At 45.5% G+C, this 15042-nt stretch overlaps 1 protein-coding gene across 2 annotated transcripts in view; it reads right to left on the bottom strand.

Moving 5' to 3' along the window:
• Positions 1-15042, bottom strand: part of fut8b (fucosyltransferase 8b (alpha (1,6) fucosyltransferase)) — a 72007-nt gene that overhangs the window by 43173 nt on the left and 13792 nt on the right. The window contains exon 1 of one of the 2 annotated variants that reach the window (XM_079290311.1): positions 14381-14490. The exons of the other annotated variant lie outside the window; for it this stretch is intronic. The gene's annotated coding sequence lies outside the window, so the exon portion shown is untranslated. Of the gene's footprint in view, positions 1-14380; positions 14491-15042 lie in introns of those variants that run through there. 2 annotated transcript variants of the gene reach the window in all.

The raw sequence follows: 15042 nt of genomic DNA, 5'->3' as shown, positions 1-15042 counted from the left end.
TCTTGAACTGATGGTCCATACGTCTTTAATGAATCACTCCTTGAACACACCTTGAACACACCTTAAGAACTTGTGCCTATATCGGCCAGGTACTAAAACAATAAAACCGTATCCATCTTCCTTGTTAAATCACCTTTTCCGTCCCTTTAGTGACTTTTTTAACGGCTTTTTAACGGCTTCCTAGCGGCCTCTTACTTCCGCTTTTTATACCTTCAGAATAAAAGCGCAACAGGAAATGCACCGACTGCAGTGACAAAACGTCCAAAATAAAAGACATAAAAAAGGAACAATCTATTTAAATACACTACACATTGTCAGACGTCCTTCACAATCAATGTGCAACATTTGAAATCTTTGTTTGGAATAAATACCAGGGATGAATACCTGATTACTGCATCGCACCAGCCAACATAAATACAAACCCAAAATTGACTTCAGGGGCCATTAATTCACCTCGAACCAGATGCACAGTTCAGTTCAATATGCGGAAAAAAGGCAGAATCTGCGAACAGCTGTTGTGGCCCTCCTTGTTTTCTCAGGAGCTGCTACACTTGTGATACACAATCCAGGCCCGCCCCACATATACACTCTGGTCACGCAGCTGATCTTTGGCAGGTTGCACACAGAGGCTTTCTCAGAGCTGCCCCGAGACCAGAGCTCTGACCCCTGGTAATGGGTATCTGGGGGGGGGGGGGGGGGGGGGAGCCTATTCTGCTCTGTACAGTCGTAAAAGGATGGACCCTCCCCTGGGACTGACCTCCGTATGCTGCAACCTCCCATCAACTTCTCTCCCTCCCTCCCTCCTCCACCGCAATGAAGCAAAAATGACGCCGTTGCCAAGGTTACTTGGGGGTGGGTGGGAGGAGTTAGGAGGTACAGATGAGGTGGTTTGTTATCTGCCGACATGAATGATGTGAGACGGAATATGATTGTGTCCTGGCGGTGTATAATGAGGGGTTTATGGAGGTATGCTGCACAGGTGAAGGCACCGAGGACGAGTAAATATGTATGTTTCTGTGAAATTGCAAATATATCAGCGCGTGTGTGTGTGTACGTGGGTGTGTGTGTGTACGTGGGTGTGTGTGTGTGTGTGTGTGTGTGTGTGTGTGTGTATGTATGTATGTATGTATGTATGTATGTATGTATGTAAATGTGTGTGTGTGTGTGTGTTGGGTGGGTGGGTGGGTGGGTGTGTGTGTGTGTGTGTAAGCAGAGCAAAGGTTGGTGAAGCTCAGCGGACTCTATGGAATGTAAACTAGCCACTGCAGCACTCCTGCTTGGCCTCAGTCAGAAGCTACAGCCACACACACACACACACACACACACGCAGCATCCAGCACACAAGGCCGCCATCCCTGTTCAAACCCACCTTGCGTTCCAGTTGCTACGGTGACTCGCTCGCCTTCTCTAATTTTTTTCGAGCACGTGCCGATACGCAGAGCTTGAACAAAAGCAGAGCAGTCACTTACCATGCATTATCATTTCACAGCTATTTGATACTCCGGGCCTCGAAAAAAACAGCCGCGGCCGTCTTCCCCCCCAGATGATTGCCCGAGGGAGGGTTCAACGATTTAATCTAATCTGATGACAAATGATTAGATTAGCTCGGCCGCTGATTAACCTCTTCCTCTGCGTTTTGTGCACCTATAGCTGAGCGAAGTCTCATTTCATCCCCTCCCTCGCTAGACGTGGCTCTCTGCAAATGTCAGCGTCGGGCTGCACGTGTCACCGACTTGATGCATTGTTTCGCGCTTGTGTGTGTGTGTGTGTGTGTGTGTGTAGAACGCCGGCTCCGCTGCACTCGTGGCTCACCAGCCATCTGCAGCCGACTGAGGGACACACGATGATGGCGGCTGAGTCACCCATTAGCCCAAATTAGAGCCATCCTTCCACCGTTCAAGACGGGCCCGCCGGCAATGCCACGCAGTCAAAGCCATTACGAAAAAACACGCGCTGAACTGATTTTGCTCTGCAAACACCATTAGCTGGTGCCCCGAGATTATAAATATCCGAACTTCCGATCTGACGGAGAAAATGGGCTGGGATGGGAAACCGTGTTAAGAAAATCTCGCATCAATGTCATGGACTTCTTCACTGGTAACCAGAGGGCACAGAGAGAGAGAGAGGGGGGGGGGGGTAATGGCTACAACAGGCCAAAGATGAAAGAACAAAGAAAAACACGGCGGTGAGAGAGGGTTTACATGGACCGCTACGGCTGCTGCTGGGGGAGTCCAGTGAGGAAGCTGTTTTTCAAAAGGCACACAGAGGGAAGATACACATTTTAGAATTTAAAACAGTTACATGCACGGCAGCTTAAGATCACTTTGAAATCGGAGAAAAAAAAAAAAAAAGACGACTTGAAAGTTTAAAATCTTTGAATAAGTGCTTTGTAAAATGGCTGCAACAACAGTGGGCCATGCTGTTCAGACGGCATTGGTTCGGTAAACGTCCGTCCTGCAAGTGGGACGATTTGTCACATACAACCTATTTTTGATCCACTCATGTTCCCAGTTTGCCCCCAAACGCACCCCGAACCCCCCCCCCCTCCTCTTTCACCCTTCCCTTTACTCGAGGGTTCCTGTCGAATGCCAACAACTGTTGCCTAGCAACTAAATATTCACCCTGCAGAAAATCCACCAGATTATTATTTTCTTTCCAAGTTCCACATTTCTGAGAGAGAGAGAAAAGATAGCTTTGTGATGTCAAGTTTACAACTCTCAGTGGTGCACCGAGCACTATGGTGTGCTCCTGGAGTGAAAAGGGGAACCAGTCACAGAGGCATTGTGGGTATTTCAGGACACATTCAGGGCCAATTAGACCAATGAAACAAACCAACACCACATTACAGAGGACCTGCTGTACATGTGATGATACAAATTAGACAGAGGACCTTTGTATTGACCTGTGAGAGTCTTAAGCCAGAATATATCGAGCTTTCCTCAAGATTTTCAAAAAGCTGCTAGGATTCCTAAAGGAGTTCTAAATGTATTAATTTCCAAATAAAAAGTTAAAAAGTGCGTTCACTTGATTTAAATGAAGCTCTAGCGAAAGACTGCTTTTGCATGCCTCGGCCTGTAGTTTATTTTTGCCATTCCCTCCTCATGCACGCTTACTCACAATTTCCTTGCGGTTATTGTTTGGGGGCTGTCAATCATGATATCAGCTGTTCTGATTCTGAATATGATTGTCAGCTTCATCATTCCATCAGCATCATCAGCCACCAGTGTCTGGACTCCATGGGGAGTCTTGTGCCTGCTCAGGGCTGAGGCCCCTCCATTACTCCCTGTAGAGTCCAAGCGCCACAGACTTTATCATCACATATCATCTGTTAACAATAAACATTTTCTTCATCTTACTTGTCTTCCTGGTGTTATTGAAACAAATAATCTCTTCATTTCTACTTTACGACGCCGTCATATTCCAGCTGACTTGTGGTGTTCCCGCCCAAATGCTGGAGCAGTGAACATATTTCTTCCCCTTGAAGACTGAGCGTGTGCCCGTGGCGCGCAGGCAGATACCATTGGGTGGGGACTCACAATGCACTCAGTCAAGCGCTGCGGTCGTGTGTCATATTTTCAGGCACAATTTGGATCTGACCGCGACAGAATGTGTCTCCTGCCACCGGCAGCAATGTGACCGATTCATTTGGGAAATTGAGTTTTCATGCTGATTGGTAACGCAGAGCTTTTTTAAAAAGAAAAACAGTGATGCCTTCTTTTTCTTCTTCTCTCGTTTCCAAACATGTCTCTTTGCTGCTTTATTGTGTATCTGTTAGTAACAGCTGCTGGGGCGTTGTTTACTTTAAATCGAAGGTAAAACAGCTTCATACAAGGTGGAGGGAAAAACTATTGCACACATAATCTACTGTTGATAATGAAGCATAATCATAGCTCTATTTCAGCTTCATGAAGTCACAAATGCACGTGAAATTAAAGATTTTCTGCTACGTAATGCAGAAGTTTAAGATAACAAAAGAGAAGGAATCGAGATTACAATTTGGAATGTACACATCAAACATCCAGGGGAATTAATAACGTGGTAATACACATGCATTTTCATTTCATCATTATGAAAAGCAAATCGGTCCCCTCTCTTCAGCTGCACTCTAATGAAGGCAAAAGACCCCAAAATTAAGAGAAACCGATAAATATGGCGTGAACTTGAATTTAAATTTTCAAGATCCTGTTGTGGCAAAAGACCAAAACGTGCCAGTTTCAGCTACAAATCACTGACATTATTAGAGCAACAGTCTCTCTACGCACCAGCTGGGAAGTACTTGAATCCAACTTTTCAGTGAAATTGATTAGACGTTTTCTGCAACAGGACTTAATGATGCATAGGGGACTTCTAATGCTTGCTTCTGAGGCCTAAATGAGTGCGCTTATCTGATGTAGGCCGTTTGCATGGCTGCTCGTTAGGTTCACGCCATTTCAATCTCATGCAAATGAATGAAAGTGACCCGCGAGAGAGAGAGAGAGCCGGTTTGGAGCTAGAAAGCAGACTAGCATGAAAGGAAAGGTGTCACAAGCTCACGTCAGGCCTCTCAGGGATGTTCTCATCCAATCCTGAGACATCATCAGAGGCATCGCCTGCTGCTCCTCAGCTGGATGTATGTGGATACCAGCAAACCGCCAAACAACAGGGGGTGCGGGGAAAAAACAAAAAATCCAAAATGGCAAAACCAATCTCTGGCTGTCACAGAAGCCCACCTTGTGCATTTGTGCTCATGCAAATATTTATCTCAATTCACACTTGGCTTCATTTGACAAGAGCAACCCATCTATGGATGCAAAATGCTAATGACTGCTAAATCACGCTGGAATAATGAACCCGTTAGCACTGAGCTGCACTCCGGACTCCCAACGGCTCAAATGGACTCTGAATCAAACAGCCATGTTGCTTGTGACTACGTCCAGCGGACACTGGAAACTGTACGCTCAGCAGACACATCTGCTGATCTCAAGACACGGATCGGTCGCGTCTCATGTGACACTTCACAGAAGAAAAAGCGTGATCTGTGGAAATCAAGAGGATGGCGGAGCAAGAGAAGCTCCACCGGTACATGTCTTAGCCCTTTGAAATAATGCAAAACCCACCAAACAGGACACGGTGAAGGCTGTTAATATGCATGTCAGCAGTTAGATACCTACGAAGATTTCATTTTGTATTGAATGTCGGTAAAGGCAGCAATCGGACTGGTCGAGGAACTAGAAACAGTTAAGTGCTCTCTGTGGAATATAACACTTCAGAATCGTTTTTTAAGCATGCACCCTCATTAAAGACACTTTCAAATCAGCTTTACTAAATCTCCTCTTCGCCGTTTCATTCCAAATATCAAAGAATGCAACACGAGCTACTAAAAGTTTCAGTGATGCATTGTGTAAAACGGGTATAAACATGCACATTTTGAGAGAACCTCCAGCTTCGGTTTCATATTAATGTTCACATTGGAGAGCAACAAAAGGAGCTGAAATGAGACGAAGAGCGAGTGCTTTTCTTCCTCTTTTTCCTTCTTCTTTTTAAACAAAACGTTTTGTGGTCAACCACCTCCTGTGAAGGCCAACAGACAAACCAAACAGACGCACTTTCAGACTACTTTTTAAAAAGTTACACTTTAATTGACATAATTAGGGCTTAAAAAACGCTATATTGACGGTGAAAAACAACTCAAACAAGTAAGCAGCAAACGCATATGATAAAAAAAATACAATACAAGACTTGTGATTTAAAACAGTACAGGAATGTAAACCACTGAACTAGGTCGATAAAGAATTCATCCAGACTCTTATTGCCTGAATGAAGCAAACTGCTGTCAAAGCACCGGCGCACTTATTTTCTGCTTTGCACGGTCTCGTTTTCTGCTGGCTGGGTCAAGGACAGATCATTGGCGACACACACACCCACCCACCTCCGGTCAGCATTCGTCCTTTTTTATCTGAGGAGAACGCTCGCAGGCGGGTCTGTCTGTTTGTCCTGCGTTCTGGTCAATCCACCACCACCAAAACAGGCCAAACAATCGATGCACACATTGCATGGTTACATTTCAGACGGGGTGTTTGGGAGGCAAACATTTGAATGACAGTGCAAACAGACACAGTGCTGCTCTGCTGCTCTGAGGCTTGCCACGTCCGTCACACAGCGGCGACGCAGCTATGCCAGCTCCCCGTAGAGACTTATAGCTTATGCAATATTGCTTCCTTCAAATATTGGCAATTTACAACGAAACACCAATTCCATCGTCGTCCCCCCTGTGACTCGATCTGGATACAAGCATCATACACCGCAGCTTTTCAACCAGTGGAACTCAGCACCTGGAAGTAAGAGGGCTTTATTAGGGCTGTAGTGTATCCAGCGACAGCCACAGAGACTTTCGGAGCTGCAGCGTTTAATGGAAACAGCTGGGCGGCATGTGGGTTAATGTAATGGCCTTGCATGTTGAGCAGAAGTGGCGCTAAGCTCGGGCTATCAGAGAGTCATCGACGGAGCAGAGCTGCCGCTCCATCTCTCTCTCGCCGGCCCCACTTCTCCAGCTCTCCTTTTTCACTCCCCTCTAAGCACCCATCAATTGAGGCACTGAAGCCATCAGTGCCTCAGCGCTTAGCCCGCCTGTCTCATTGCTTGGATAGCCGTGTGCGTGTGTGTGTGTGTGTGTGTGTGAGAGAACTTGAGTGTTTGAGGCTGCTTGTGTGTGGAGCCCCTTGATTGGAGTCTACAGCAGAGGCTGGAACATTAATGAACACTGCCCGTCACAGTCACGGTCCTCTCTGCTGAACCCTCACCCGTCACTCTGGGCGATGGATCAGCGTGGCCTGATCTAAATGGGCTCTCTTTACTCTTCTCTTGGTCCCGCCGCCTGCTTTGGATGGCTGGCTGGGGATCACCGAGATCGGCGGAAGCATCTAATCCCGGTCTCTCTCTCTCCGCCCCCACACCTCCCCTCAAGTGTTTGTTCCGGCTGTACTTTGGTGGAGTTCAAGTCAAAATCAGGACCGGAGTGAGTCCCACACTTGAATCAGTGTGTGATATTCTGACAAAACGTCTGGGAATGAAACACCTCAATAAAGTTTCTACTTTTTCAAGTTTTGAAAAGGACTGACTGACGAAAAAAAAATGTTAGAATGTAAAAAAAATTTCGAGAAATGAATGATAAAACAAACAATACAATCAGTATCAGCACCACATCTACAGATCAGATGTGACTGATCCAAATGAAGTCATTACGACATTGAATGTTTCAGGTATTGGTTACAAACTGTCAAGCACAAAATTAAAAAAAAATGCAAAAAGTCTACGAAAATTGTGTATGAACATCGCCACGAAATATGACATCACTTCCTTGCCTTTAATCGAAATAAATAACAGTAGTATTTAAACTTCCTCAATCAAACGATACCTCGGTATCCTTTGAGGCAGTGGTTCTCAAACTGTTTTTTTTTTGTATAAGTAATTAATAAATACATGGCGAAATGCCTGTACTTTCGTGTACATGTTTACGCCGCGACGGCCATGATCCTTGGCGACTCACATGTGTGGCTTAGTGTTCCAAATGAAGAGACATTTGGCAGGCGGGAACAGAAAAGCAACCGCAAGCGATGCATCCGAGACTAACAGCAAGCAGCCAAGAAGAACATATGATGACTATCTTGCTCTGGGTTTCACAGTGAACGCGGTAGGAGATGAGGAGAGACCAGTCTGCGTTTTATGTCTGAAAACTAGCTGCGGATAGTATGAAACCTGTTTTGTTTAGTTTTTCACAGGTTGCACTTTATTGTTATCTTGAAAATATGTTTAGTGCAAAACAGGTTAATTGCAGCCAATTGCAAGCAGCTATTTTTTTGCCAAATTGTAGTTCTTTTTTTGCACAGATATAACTTTATTTGCATTGTTCTAACAAAGTGATTGCATATTTTATTTGTTTTTGTCCGATGGAGCAATCTGGTTTACTTAAAAGTGATTGCAATTTTCTTGATTCTATTATTTGAAAAAGCACAGATGGAGGAGTCACAAAATGTTGTTTCAATAAAAATTCAACATAGATCATTTTGTTACAATTTTGTTGGGACGGAGGGGCATGAACATTTTTCTTCCTCCTAAGGTGCTAAATGCTATTCAGAGCTACAGCTACAAACAGAGGAAACGAGTGAGAGACGAGTGATCAACGCTGATTTGTTTTACTTTTACCGTTTGGTGGCCTTGAGAGACCTTAGTCTGCAAGTATTTCTTTATGAAAATATGGACGAAGATATATTATATTCGCTAATGCTGATCGCTGTAGCATTTCCCCATTGGCAGTAATGTTAAAATTAGCTTAGAAACTAGCGAGTCGGAGCTGTTGCATGATGTTGTGCCCTAAAAGATGGAGCAAATGCCCTAAAGAATTGATAGAGGGCGAAGATGATGTCCCTGTTTTTTCTGCTGGGTGACCCAGCTTATCCCCTGATGCCGTATCTCATGAAGGAATACCCCAATGGCGGAGCTAACGTTACATTCATCAGCCCCCACGACAACAACACATGGAAGCGAGTGATCGACGTGCTGTCCGCCTTCGAAGGCTGCCGTGTGGATGCTCCAATAATGCTGAAAACTCCCGGGTGGACGGAGATCGGTTCTATTTGAGAACTCTGCATCCAACGAGACATGGCCTAGTCTGGATATGGCCTTAGGCATCTGAAAACAGAATAAGCTTGTTACGCCGGCCCGGCTCGGAGTCTGCACGGCTCACACACACCCTAGAAGCACCCAGCCACACTCGGGAAGGAGCACTCATTATGAATATGCAAGGTTGCAGTAGCAGGCTTTTGTCCTTACGCCCATGTTTTATTTAATGAGCCTGGGGTTGGTTTGACTTGATTTGCATGTGCTTGATATAGAATCACACACTGCTCATGCACACACACTCGCCAATATAGGGACATGTTGATTCCATTTTTCGCTTGGCTTGTCTGTCAGTTGACGCCGGCGGAAGGGCCGTGACTCAATTCTTCCAGCGAGGCGGATTGCTGGGGTCTCTCATCAAGGACGGCGACTCTGCTGTTTGGAAGTCTACATGCGCATGTATGCGGGCCGTGTGATCCGAGGTGTGCCGTTTGAAGCGGAGTACGCGGGGTGGGGGAGTGTCTCCCAGGGGATGGAAGGCTGTGAAGAGAATAGTGCTGATGTGGTCCCTCTCTCCGACAACCGCCAGATAGCACCAAGTGAGGAGGCAGCAGGATACCAACTACATGAAAAAGGCCTAAAAAACTGCAGCCAGCTCGAACATGCCTTTGATAACAGACAAAAGAAAGAAAGAAAAAAGAAAAAAAGATGTAAAACTCCCTCGTCTCCTTCCACTTCTAATCTGGAAAACCGGCACGGATGAAAGTGTGGCTCATTCCATACTTGGCAATTAATAGACCCTGGGACAGAAATGTGTCCCGCTTTGATGATGTCAGTGCTTTGAGGAATGAGGGACAGGTCAGCGCTGGCGTCACGGACATCAGAGGCCCTTAGCGGTGTGGCGAGATGTCAGACCGGCTCGCGCCATTCGTCGTGTGATGAGGCCTGGACAGACGCGCAGAGGGGGGGGGGGGGGGCAAACGTGACAAGGCAAGCAGAAACGGGGATGATTCAACCCTGCAGTCAGGATGGAGGCAGGCAGGGAAGGATACGGACAGCACATGGCGGAGAAAAGAAAAACGGAGAGGGAGAGGAATAGAAAGAAGAGGGCAGCGGGAGAGATGATCATGACAGGGACAACAAATGGGGAGTTCCTACATTACAGTAAACAGGAATTCACAGAGAGGGGGCGAGGGTGAAAGGAGGAATGCATTAATAGAGAACCGCACAGAGTGAATGAAGCATGTTAATGAAAAGGGCTGCTGCTGAGCGAACCGGAATACGTCTTTTGTAGAAGCCGAACCTCGCAGCAATAATGAACGACAGGCGCGGTGACGGGAGCAGAATTAAAAAGACAAACAAGTGGACTGAATCAAAATTGAAAAATCGAAATCCCCAACGCATCAGAAGAGGCGATATTGTGACCAGAAGTAGCCCCTGGCTGGGGACAAAATAAGGACCCTCGGACCCAGATGAACCCGCAAGCAGAGCACACAGCTGTCCAGTCGGCTCCAGTGTCGCTGCTCCGTAACACGAGAAGAAGACAAACATGTGGTTCGCCTGCAGAACTCCCCGAGCGGGATGCGAGCTGCTGCATGAATGTGAAACAGGACATTGCAGAACAAGGAGTGCACATCCTCTGCAAACTTTCACTGAATAATTTAATGATCTGTGTTTTAAGAAATAAAAGCCCGTCTCTCTACTTTCGATCGCTGACTGATCCGACGCCATGGCAGTTTGTGAAAGCTTTTTCATTTTACTCTTGAGAAAAACAAATACGCGTCTGGAAAGTCCTTCACAGGAAATGTCCTCTTCCACACAGAAACTGCTGGTGCATCTCGGACGTGGGTGAAGTTGTCCCAGAAATCCCTTAATCATCGGCAGATTAATAATGATGAATTTCGTACAAGGCATCTTTCACTTCATTGGCGTTTGTGTACTTCGACAGCGGTATCAGCGGGTGTGGGCGGGGTTGGGAGGATGTAGGGAGTGCCATGTGGTCAAAAGGTGTGGTGCCGGCACCGTGCGCCATCTGGAAGGCTGGTGGGAGCCGAGGACCTAACGGTGAGAGCAGACTGCCTCCTTATCTCGGGCCAGAGTCCATCTGTGCGCGAGTGTTTGCGCGGAGAGAGAATTGAGAACAAGCGAAATTACAGATATCAACGGAGGATGCTTGCCATTTAACACAACTCTATCTGTCAGCTGCCTGGAAGATGGGTTGAGAAACAAAGAAATTCTGAGGAGCAGTGACAGATGGAGAGGAAAAGAGGTATTATTAAGTGTGTCAGATCATATTGACAGGGGTGTCCCCAAACAGAACTGCTGTTCCTTTTGATATTATGTCACATGATGCGACCCATTTGTGTTCACATGCAACAGAAAACCCTAAAACTGGGGGTGACCGTGGCACACTGGGTTAAGAGGTCGTCTGGGAACCGGAAGGTCAACGGTTCGATCCCTGACTGGGACTTGTCACGTGTCGCAGTGTACCTGAGCAATACACTGAACCCCTAACGGCTCCCCGGGCGCCTGTCATTGGCAGCCCACTGCTCCCTATATACAGGGATGGGTCAAATGCAGAGACACATTTCCCCCTTAAAGGGATAAAGATAGTATACATTCTATTCTAAAACAACGGTGTATTTCCCCCTAGAAAGGAAGTGTGCATGCTCGGCCTGCTGGGAGCTTTCTAGGATTTTCCGGCACCAGAAGTACGTACAGTTCAATTGTGTCTTCCTAGCTCGAGGTGTCCCGAGAAAATACACAAAAATATACTATGTTGAACATAAAAATATAATCTTTACCACAATTATTAGTTATTTATGAATATCAACAACCACATATGCACTGCTGTAATATCAAACTGTGTAATTTACTTAAATGTCATGATATGACTGAAATCCAGTGGCATTTTCAAAAGATTGGGGGCACTTTTTGAAACTTGTGAAATAATATTTAACCTTTGTTCAAAATAATAAATATACTTAATTAGGCTTACAGTATATGAGCAATTGTCATCAAATGGCAATAATAAGACTATTAGGCAGTAGTCTACAGATTCAAAGTGTTTTCTTAGATTTTTTAAACAAAAAACAAACATAAATCAGACAATCATATTCAATTTTATTCTTATTTCTTTGTAGTTATTTATTGTCATTATTAAATTTTCAAAACAACTATTCACAATTATTAAGTCAACGATGCCTTGATTAGGCAGGTAGCATGTTTTATACTTAGTGTGAATATAATTAATTTAATCTAATTTCCATCATGCAATATGTATACTTTGTTGGCATCTTATTGTGAAAACCGGATGTTCGTCTGAAGAAACCGGATATTGTCTCACGTTAATCTTTCCGTTAACTTTCAAAGTCCTTCGCTCGCTCCCGATCTGCGCTGTTTGAATGAGTTTACCGTGAATTTCAGGATATAGGTGCACTAACATTTAAGTGTCTGCTGAGTTAACCGCAGTCTCGCAGTCACAGGTCTGATTAAGAAGCGCTCCATTTATTTATTCGTTTAGAAAGTTCGGGGGCATTTTTTGCCCCTCTCCTAGTGATATCAGGGGCAAAATGATATTTCTTAGGGGCAGTTTTGCCCTTTGCCCTCGTGTATTTCCGACGCTGACTGATAGTATCTGTAACATCAGTACTGGGGGCTATTAAGGCACCTTGATACTCATAGCTTGCACCAGAAAATGAACTATTCCATTCCGGATAGCAGAACTGATACTCTTCATGGTTTGTCCTGTGATATGTCCTATACCCCGCCCCACCTCTTTTCCGTCACATTATTACTATGACGTGAAAATTCTTTACCGTCAACGTAGATAATGAAAAAGATTCTTTTGATGCACACTTTCATTCAACTGGTCGATCCATTTAATGAACTACTCACCCGATTGTTTATACAGTTTATATGCACCGCTGTCAAATATTGCTTTGCAGAGACAGTTCTCTTTGCCAACAATCCTGTAGTCGGCTTTTTCAAAATGAATCCATCTTATTTGTGAAGCATTATTTGCTCAGCTTATTAAAAGGATATCGTTATAGCCGATATTCCCTCAACTGCCCACGTCGCTATTTCACGAGAGCCGCTCTTATTCTTGAGGCTTTTGTGCAACAGTGTGGCGGTTATTATCAGTTGTTTTCTCCATCGATTCATTGATAGTTCTGTTGATGAAATGTACAAAAGAACTGTGATAAATTCACATATTTCTTTTAATGGGTTATTTTAACATTCAAAAACACAGAGATATTAAATTCAGGCCGGCAACTAACAATTATTTCCATTATTGATTTCAGATGATTATCTTGTCCATGAATGATTTGTCAGAAAATAGTGAAAGTTGCCTCGCAGAATTTCCAAATGCTCAACATTAACAATTAAAACTGTTAATTCTTTAAATCGACTAATGGAGTGACTATTTCTGCTTCCTTTCCCGGTTTCCACGGGTTTGTGGTTCCCTCTTCGTCCCTGCACCACCACTGCCATGGCGTGCACACACAAACAATGCAGAGCTGCAGGAAGCCCGTGCCGTGTGTTTCTTCTGGCAAGTTCGACTTTGCCGTCATTACACCACCGCCGTCGGCCTGGTTAGAGCAGGTCTGACACAGTCCGGGTCTATTGCTTGTTGCCGCGTTGCCTACATGGTAGGTCAACGCGCACACGAACACAATTGTACAAAAAACACACGAGAATGCATACAAACAAATACACAGCGAGGCCCCCTTGGCTATAGAACCACTCCCCTTGCTCTTGAATACAATATATGTTGTTTGTTTACTGGATCTGAGTTGCCCAGCAGCATTACCCCAACGCGGCCAAGCGTAGCCTGCATTGGACACACACTCTGTCAACGGCAGTAAGCAAGAAAGAGCACTGCACTGCCAAGAGATACGGGGCAACAAATCTATACCTCTCACAGAATGGGGGGGTATCTAGCTACGATATATTGTAGGATTTGATAAACAGCCGGGGTCGGGTGGCGGGTCAGCGCACCATTAAGTCATTCTGACAATTTTGATCCATTGCACGCAGTACTGGCACGAGGCACTGGGCGTCACCTAAGAGGGGCGAGGGAGAAGAAACGAACGGAAAGAGGAGAAACTGTCAGGAAGCATCAAGCAAACAAGAGACTGTCTTTACCGCAGCGAGATGAGAAGCGATAAGAGACATCAGAGGGAGAGTCGGCTTTATCAGGATGCGGCGAGAAACGCAGCCCCCCCCCCCCCCCCCCCCCCCCCTCTCTAGGGATAAGGGAGCAGACGGGATGGGCAACATGGAGGGGGAGGGCTGATGTAAAACGGTGTTAAATCACGTCTATTTACAGAAAATGAAACAATAACACCCTTGGACTTGTTGCAAGATTGTAATACTGAAAATGCAGTATATTGGACAATCCTAGGGAATAGAAGTGTGTGTGTGTGTGCGTGGGGGGGGGGGGGGTATTTATATTCTTTACTGTATATAATGGTCTTCAGCTCAGTGAGGGGAGCGTGGGACTCAATCGGGGAAACGGAGGCCTTTGCTTTAATTAGCGGTTACATTTTTAGGCTGCTAATGGCCTGGTGAATATAACGGGTTAATAACTCAGCAAGCACACGATCAATCATCAGATTTGTCATTTTGTGAAGCTGGGGAAAGTACCAATTTAGGCACGCACGACCATATAGTATGTTTGCGTGGGCGTGTATTTATGAGTGTGTTATAATCAGCAAAAAAGGCACCGAGCAGCAGCCATGCCCGAGGTGGGTTATTCCAAACTGACCTAGCTCAAACTGACCTAGCTCTTAGCTGCACACATCGGGAGGTCACTTTCTGTAAGCCGATGATCCTGATGTTTGGCAGTCTGGCATGTTGAAAAAGTAGCTGTTAGCAGCCTGAGAAGTGGAGGTCAACGGTCTAAAATGATCTCTCCAGTCACTGGAATAGACAAAAAGCCTCTGTAAGGGGAAACGGATTTTACAGCCTTTATATCCTTAAAGTATGTTGAGTCACGTTCGTTTCAAAATAACTTAATGTACAGTGGATTCATTCAGTTGTAGTACTTAGAAATGTGTGTGTGTGTGTGTGTGTGTGTGTGTGTGTGTGTGTGTGTGTGTGTGTGTGTGTGTGTGTGTGTGTGTGTGTGTGTGTTTGAGGGCATGCGTGTGGGCATGAGCCCAATGAGGCAGAAAGGGTGCCAGTAGCCTTTGAGGAAGGAACATGTGTCCGGCATCCACTGCTGTTGTGCTGGGTCACAGATGTCACCTGCTCCAGCAGCCTGCCTCACACCACTCGCCCCCACCACCCACCCACCATCACCACTCGCCTGCTTGTAAAAAAAATAAAAACAGCACTATAACAAGAGGCGAACACAAGTAGCCCACAGTGTTGGTGGTTATTTGGATTCTATCGTATGGTTTTGTGACGCGGGTCACAGAATGATCGCAAAACCTCCGCAAC

This window comes from Melanostigma gelatinosum (genome assembly GCF_949748355.1).
Source record: "Melanostigma gelatinosum genome assembly, chromosome: 19".
NCBI lineage: Eukaryota > Metazoa > Chordata > Actinopteri > Perciformes > Zoarcidae > Melanostigma > Melanostigma gelatinosum.
Note: the sequence above shows the minus strand (reverse complement) of the source record. Positions and strands in the feature narration are given on the sequence as shown.